At 45.2% G+C, this 8,441-nt stretch overlaps 1 long non-coding RNA gene across 1 annotated transcript; it reads right to left on the bottom strand.

Annotated features, from left to right (window-relative positions):
- Nucleotides 1-1,245: 1,245 nt before the first annotated feature.
- Nucleotides 1,246-6,054, bottom strand: LOC135825258 (uncharacterized). The gene is made up of 2 exons (XR_010555041.1): nt 5,867-6,054; nt 1,246-1,819 (listed from the first exon to the last, which is right to left on the bottom strand). It is a non-coding gene; the product is annotated as an uncharacterized LOC135825258 (long non-coding RNA).
- Nucleotides 6,055-8,441: the final 2,387 nt, after the last annotated feature.

The raw sequence follows: 8,441 nt of genomic DNA, 5'->3' as shown, positions 1-8,441 counted from the left end.
CATTCTATATTACTACAGTTGTAGCAGCTGTATTTCATGTACAGTACTACAGTAAAGTCAGGCGCCGAAGAACGTGTTGCCCAAGAATGTCCAGCCTGAAATGCTAAGAACGCCACCGCCTAAAGTTTAAAAGAATGGCGGTGTTGGTTTTCCGGCAGCTTTCGGGATACATAATTATGATCCTAACATGATTGTTTCTAAGAACATGCTACAAGAGCGCAGCCGGATGGCTGAAAAATAAGAACACCCAAGGCTAACCTCTTGGACACAACGTTCTTGGACGCTTGACTCTACTGTAGTATGGAAGAACGCTCTTCGGCAGGGATGTTACATGTTAGAAATCATGCGTACAAGATGCCTATTTAAGTCTGCTCTTCTTTTATGACAAGCTTTGGCATGCATGCAGCTCTTAATTAATCCCAAAGGTGGAGTGCAATGACATGTTTAAGAAGTCCCAAAGGCGGAGTGCAATGACATGCATTTGGAACCGTGATCACTAAAACCCTGCGCTTAATTCTAAGATTTAGAATTATAAGTGATGTTGCACACCCAAGAACGTCGTTCCGAGGGCCTAGGTCGGGGGCGTTCTTGGAAGAACATCATGCTGGATTGTAGATAAACTATATAACCCGCATGTGTATGATAACAAAAGTTGCGGTACAGTGCGGAGAAACTAGTATAACATACTAATATCACCAGTAGGTTTTCTAAACTTCTTGTTCTATACTGGAGAATATTCCAGCGAGTGAATCCAGAGCAAGTGCTATGGAAATGGACTAGCGAGAGCTCACAATAGCCAGACAGATCCACGAGTCCTTTCTTGAACCGAACAATAATCATCTATGGCATTCAACATGCAGTTTGGGAAGCCATGCAGTCCTGGGACAAATATCCAAATGCATTCTTGTCTCCAGACCAAACAACGATTGTTATCATACTTGACAATTTCCAACTCTACGACCACCATGCCAGCTCAAGCAAAAAGAAGCAAAGAAATGCCCTTTTCGCACATTCACACTCCAGTACAAAACACAATTATGCAAATATGTAATGCACATAATGTAACATTCTACGCTTGAAAGCAGATCAGCATTCGAACTTTTTCATTGCCTTCAGGCTGCAACAGCATATTGCAAGAGGGCACAATGGCCCAACCCAACATCTTCCCGTGAACACCATCGGCCATGGCAGTACAGACCATCTGACATCACTCACACCACCCACATAGAAGAGAAGAAATGTTGATACTTCATAGTTAACACGTTACAAATACTACTGAGAGTGCATATAGGCAGTACACCAGGTTCAGGATGCATTGATCCATTCTTCTGCTTCAACTACCTTAGCTGCTCATTTGATCTATGGCTATGCATGCTGTCATCAGTGAGCCACACCATTGCGAAAGACTGATGACGGAGAGATCATTGCGCGTGTGTAGTCACAATACTATCAGAGAAATACGTTTGGCAAATATAGGAATACTGTGGACAAAATTGTACACAATAACCTGCCTTGAAGCAAATCTCAGAAAGAAAGCGCTGTGCAATGCATGTCAGCCGCTTCAGATTCAGTCACTTCGTGAAATCCAATATTCTTCCAACTGTACTGTTCAGCCTTCGGTGATCCACAGAGACAGACAAACAATCTGTTCCGTCCTTCCACATGAGAAACAGAGAGTGAACATGTTCCAGTTCATTCCAGTATGAAGGTGGCGGATACAGGCAATGAAAGTCATCGTTGGGCCAACATGACCAGCCTTCAGACATGAGTTCTCAGAGACCTTCGCTCATGATAATGGTATTCACCCTTGGCTACTATCCTGCAAAACACGTGAAAAGATTGCAGCAAAACAAACTGAATGTTATAAAGAAGCAATTTAGGAAAACTAAGCCTATCGTATTTGTAGTACAGTGAAGCTAAGATACAACACCCAGCAGGCAGGCAAACTTGCTAATATCCGATGAATTAGCATGCCTGGTCATGGCACACCGGGTACCAAATATTTAACCAGCATAACGTTTCCACCAGTATTGATAATCTATCGTAACGTTATTATAAAACTACATAACTGCTAAGAATGTGCAACTACTAACATAAGGTACGATCGGGTCTTAATCCAATGATTATGAGCTAGCGCGCATATATTTCTACATGTGCCATGTACATAGAGTGTTTCATCAGGTTCAGTAGGCATGGATCCACAGTTCATTGTTCTGCTTCAACTACCGTAGCTGTGATGTACAAGTTTTGATCTCTGGCTACGCATGATGGTATTAGTGAGCCCAATGGCCCACAAAAACCGAAGTGATGAAGCTTTCTGCCGTGGGCAGAGGGATCATCGAGTTGCCCACTCTTGGTTATGTACTCATGCCATGACCAACTATCAGTGCACAAGTACTGCTACGCCCTCACTATGATCCATTGCAACAATATCACCAGGCACATGCATGCTACTGCACCCATTAAACCAAGAGTCGCAAATAGGAAAATCTTTGCTGTGAACCACAGCTATAAGGTGCTTTGAGTCCAGTTTTGTGGGAAAGTTGCGCTGCACGATGCACAATACCACATTGAGCGAAATTCTTTTTTTCACATAGCGTGAAGTGTCTCTCGAGAAATGCAATGCACAATGCATAGCACATCGCAGAAAAATCTTGTATTGCACCTGCAGTCTAAAACTGCTTGCCAGCCAGAGCTCTTGAGTCACATGCACCAGCATGCAGGAAGTGATGCCCATCACGTGTCACCCAACCTTGAAGTGGATCTGGACTCAATTTCCCGTGATACGACCTGTGATGGAGCTGCAACAACCAGCGATGCAAGTTTGCAGTCCAATTATTTGAAACTGGTCCGCTATGTTGCTGAGAACGTACTCAAGGCACCATTGGAGAAATTACCTTTCGAAAAAATGTTCGGTACAAACCTGGTCGGAAATTGTTTACGGTACTGTGTGAAGAAAACAACTATTTTATTGCATAGACTAAAGGAGCTATCCAGCATTATCGATAATTTCCACGAAATAAAAGAAGGACCCGCCTCCACCCCCAACCCCCCCCCCCCCCCCCGATTGATGTCTGTAATATCAATATTTTTTCGAAATGATACTCCCCTTGACCCACCCACCAACGAAACTTTTTCTCTTCGTGTAAAAGATCGACAATTATGGACCCGGCATTATCGATAATTTTCACGAAATGAAAAGTTAAGTGATGAGTAACTTGTGACCGTCCCCCACCCCCACCTACTCACCCCACAACGAAAAATAGCTGGAATGGACTAGTGTTTCAGCTATCAATATTTTTCATTACGAAACCCTTCTTGACCCACCTGCCCATGAACGATTTTTTTTCGCGTTTCGTGTTAAAGATAGATAATTATGGACGGCCCCTAACGTGCCAGGTTCGAATGAATGGACCGTAGAAGATTGTTTGTGATATCACACGATCAGAACAGGTGACAACCAACACTACATGGCTGTATACTTGATGTGCTGCATTTACTGGGTGCAACGCAGGGAGTTGGAGCATCTAGGTAGACGGCACAGGCGACTGTAAAGCTAAATGACATGGGGTTCGACCCAGGGGTTCCTGTTTCAGCCACCCCTGGGGCACCATTGGGCAGATCTATACACGCTCGTACATGGCATTGCTAATCTGGGCCGCTCTCAGGGTCAGTAGGTCAAGGCCGTGATCGCGGGTTGCACAGATCACGGAGAACCTCCAAATCCAGACCCAAAATTCTATAAAAGTATTGTGTAGTCTCCCTACAGTGTAGGTGCTTTGACTCCCTAGTATGTACCCGCTGGTAAATAGACAAATTGCAACCAGGCCATAATTTGGATAGAGCAGACGATCCTGTCCTGGACCCTGTTCCACATTCAAAGTATCTAGACTCATTATAGTGAGGGAGGAATATTGTGGTACTGACTCCGATTTTCATGCGCTAAGAAATTATCAAATACATTGTATATGTAACTGTAAGTGATAATCACTCAAAGTACGAAGCTAACAGTAATATTCACTGGTTAGAGGGAAAGGCACAAACGAGAAAGGTCTGAAGAAAAAATTGACTGTCACCACCAGGACTCGAACCAAGGACCTTCGCTTGAGGCCAGCGATGCTCTAATCACTGAGCTAAGGTGAAGACGTCATTCCAGCCGAGATCGTTCAACATTTTCTTCAGACTTCATAACGCACACTAACAACATCAGCTGATGGTATATTATGTACTCTTTTTCGATTGTACATGCAAGCTCTACCTTGTGATGTTGAGCTCTCTTCGTTTGGTGGGGGTACTCCGATCGTCTGATGTGAACCACAGTCCACCTACAATTCTACATTTGCAACGTTGTCCAATGTGCATCGGCACGCATTGTACATAACTGTTACAGCAGAATGTAGATTATCCGCACCCCTCGGGCGCACGCTTTCTCCAGGGGGTTCGGATGGGGAAAAATTCGGATAAGGGAGCAGTCACACATCCATCTAAGACTTGCACATACCTTCATGTTTCCATTATTTCTCACATTCTCTTCACAGGAACTAGACACACTCTAGCTCCTCAATATGACTCCACGGTGATACATTGTTGCTCCAACCTGTTGCAAACTATCTTGTGCACCGCTTGAATGGTGCTTGGGGTTGGGGAAAATGAGCAGAAGCTCATTTTCGTCCCTTCAATTCAATGGAAACTGGCATTTCGAATAAGTGATTGTTCGGATTATCGGCATTCTGTACCGTAAAGTCGCAGATAAAAGCCGGGCTTATAAGCACATAAGCCGCTTTCTGCATCAGGCTTTAATGCAAACCAGGCTTGTATGCAAACCATGCTTATGTGCACTACTGATATTTTTGCCAGACTTGTATGCCAGGCTTCTACGCGCGGCACGCGTAGATCTACCACTGACTACCGGTATGGCGGCAGTTTTACTATGCACCGACATAGCGCATGCACTCTTGACCCACCCGATCTGCGCTTGCATAGAAGCCAGGCTTCTACGCGCGACAGGCTTATATGCATTTGACCCGTTTGATTTTCAGGCTTCTATCTGCGATGTGCTTGTATGCAAACCCGGCTTTTATCCGCGACTTAACGGTATTCATATTCACGCTTTCGGTACAGTCTGGAACAGGAGATCCTAGTTCGACTCGGACTGCCCTTTCCATGATACGTTTCCCATGTACTCGCAGTTCTTTTATCGGAACATCTTTTCTTCCCAACCTCAAATCCTGTGCAACACCGGTTGGCTTTCCTCAGTTTTCTGAGTGGTGTTACCTCTCAATAGAAGCATGAGTGGCCATTCAATATACCGGTATAGTAAAACATGTCCATAATTATCGGAGAAAGGATCGGATGTGGCTAAATAATTTGAAACTGTCCACCTCTCCTCACTGCTCTTGGCCCACATTTACCACACCATAGCGAGGAAGTTCGTTCTTGGATAGATGCTCTACACCCTCCAGACATCTATCCAAGAACAAACTAGTTACTTCCTCGCTATGGTGTGGTGAATGTGAGCCAAGAGTGCAGTGGTGGGCAGTTGCAAATAATTTTACTACAATGTGCTAAGCAGAACAGAGGCACTAGCACCTGGGTGGAAACTATTCTGAATTTTGAATGCCAGGGAAGGCTGAAGGATACCCATGAAACCACTGTCAAAGCAAACACGAATTTGAAAAGAAGTGCATGCATGGTGGCGGTGGGAAAAAGGAGCCAAGGAAAGTGTGTACATTATTATTTTTGTTGAAAGGATGAGAATTCAAAGAAAGCTGGCTGCTGCCTCTATTTCCATGATCGGCCAGTGCCTGCAGCACGAACAGTACATTGTATTACATGTATGTGCATAGACAGACAAATAAACACTAACCTGAGCATGGGTACCGCTTGTATTCGTGGTCAGGAAAGTGAAAGTACGAACGAAGGAGAAGAAGATTGTTGACCATGGCGAACAACTGCATATCCAGAGGGCACACGACTTGCCAGAATGGGTCGGCTACATCTTCGCTAATTTTCTATCCTAACAACATTCAGCTTCGAGGTCAAGGACGACGGCATTTTTGGAAGGAAATTTCGAAATTTGGAGAAGAAGCTTGCTTTCCGAAAAATGTTCCTTTCACGCAAGGCAGCATGCCAGGTCAGGCGTGTGAACCAGGTGAACTGTGTCGGCAGATCGACGTTTACGTTCCAGGCCGACAGTTTTTTGACCAAGCCGTGAATCGCCCTCGCTCTGACTCGCCCGGCTACGAAGGAGTAATTTTACAACTCTTCAGGCCAGCTACAGCTCTCTGATGCAGAGCTGCAAGTGACGGATATCGGTCATTTGCAGCCACTACTAAGAGCCTCCTGGTCGTTGCAATCTGATACATAACATACATGTACCTCGAAGTTAGTAGGTTTGATCACGATGCCTTTGCTGGACCATCCAAGAAGGCCAGAAACAGAGTCTAGAAATCTCGATGCAGAATGTGATAATTCCTGAGAAATCAGCAGCATCCAGCATTTGATTCAACACTAGCTGGAAGCTGATTAAATATTCGTGGGTGATCTGTAATCAAAAAAAGTGTCAACAGTGATGGCTGTTGTAGTTTCAGTAGAGGAGAGCAGGTGTCTGGGTTGCATAATCTACGGCTTCTCGTGCTTTGCGTCCAGTTTTCTCCAAAATTCCTATAGTTGGGTCGCCGCTCTGAATTTTAAGTCAAATCTTTCCTGGACGAGGTGTCAAATGGCTCCTGTTAGATTTCTGGACCTGGCTCCAGGAATCGAATAGCAGTACATACTGTGCAGGCGCTGTGCATGCTCACCCAGATTAGAAACTCGCATGTGCGTCAAGGTGGCCATAAAGTCGAGACCCTAGGTCGGCGGAGCTCCCTAAACCTCACCACCACTGGCACGATTCAGGTCGTGCGTGATTCCCCTAGCTGCATAGCATGTTTAGTGTTTAAGTGGTCTGGGTGAAAAATTTAAAATATATAAAAAACGTCGCAAAAGTTGAACTTTCTTCAACTTTGCTGACTGATATCGACAGCTCGTGGACTTCCGTGTCGCAACTGTCGAAAGTCTTGCGTCGCATAGCAAAAAGGTGATATTGTGAATCGGCTTTTGCAACCCCAGATGTCAGGAGGAAGGATTGGCAGAGCAGAACAATGCATCTACTGTTGTGCAAAAGATGATGCTCGGAGAGCACTACATAATGCAGCGTTTTAAAAAAATCGGAGCCGAAATTTCAATAGCCTAGTCGAGCTCAACTGACGAGGGGTGAATTCTCCGAAAACACTGTGTATTGAGCAGTTTAGTGGTGCTTTCGTGCAGGTTAACCGAGTGGAAGGTTCGCTGTTCTGGATGGCAGTCGTGAGTAAGTCAAGTGTCATGTCTGACGGCAGAAGGCGTGAGCTCCGACGTTCGGAGTAGACATATTCTTCCTGTACTGTTGTGGACCGTGATTGTAGTCCCACAGATGACCGCAAACAGCCTTAGCGCGTACACACACCGTAGTTCGCGTACACATTGCAAAAATGGATCGGCAGTGCTCACGGCTGCAAGGCCTGCGCCCTGTGGCCGCTGGATTTCTCAACAGACTTCAATGTCCAAAACACTGTCCCCGGGGATAATCGCGATTCCACGGCCTCGTTTTTTCCGTGTTTTTTTTTGCGATTTTTAAAAGACTGCATTTCCCCGATTTTCCCGCGTTTTTGAACTTTTTTGTTGCACTACACGTACACACAGTGCACTGTTCGGTTAGCAACGTCTCATCGTGGCGGCGTTGTACTCAAAAATGACGAGTGCTTACACCAGAGACTTGTAACTGATTGATTTCACTACATACTCACTGAAAATTGCCTCACATCATTTGCAAACTTGCCGCATATCAATAATATTCACTGCAGATTTACCGTAAATTATGCCATATTTACCCGCAAATAGGGTTTTCCGGGTGTTAGCGGCCGTCGTGAGTTCCCTTCGGGAACGGACACGATAATTTACTTTTTTTACTTTACCCGCAAATTACACCGCAAATTCTGGGATTTTTTCCGCGATTTTCCCCGCAAATTCTGGGATTGTTTCCGCGATTTCCCCGCAAATTCTGGGATTTTTCCGCGATTTTCCCCGGGGACACAAACCAATACTAGGATACATTCACGGTGGCAGCCTTGGCAGGGCCGAAGCTGGAGTGTCAGTCATTGACCACTGCATTCTAACTTCAGGCAGTGGACTACGGTAAAACCTGTCAAAGCGACCACTCGGACAAGGCGAACACCTGTCCTAAAAGACCACTGGAACCAGGGCCAAGGGATGCTATTTCCAGTCAACTGATCGTGGATAAGGAGACCACCTGGTAACAGAGGTCCTATTTTGAAGGTCCCTTGAGCAGTCGTCTTCGACAGGTTTCGCTGTATTTCCATCGGAAAAAGGCAATGATAGATATAGCAAGGCATCACGAACAC

Source organism: Sycon ciliatum, chromosome 9 (genome assembly GCF_964019385.1).
Source record: "Sycon ciliatum chromosome 9, ocSycCili1.1, whole genome shotgun sequence".
Classification (NCBI taxonomy): Eukaryota; Metazoa; Porifera; class Calcarea; order Leucosolenida; family Sycettidae; genus Sycon; species Sycon ciliatum.
This window is presented reverse-complemented; position numbering and strand designations above follow the sequence as displayed.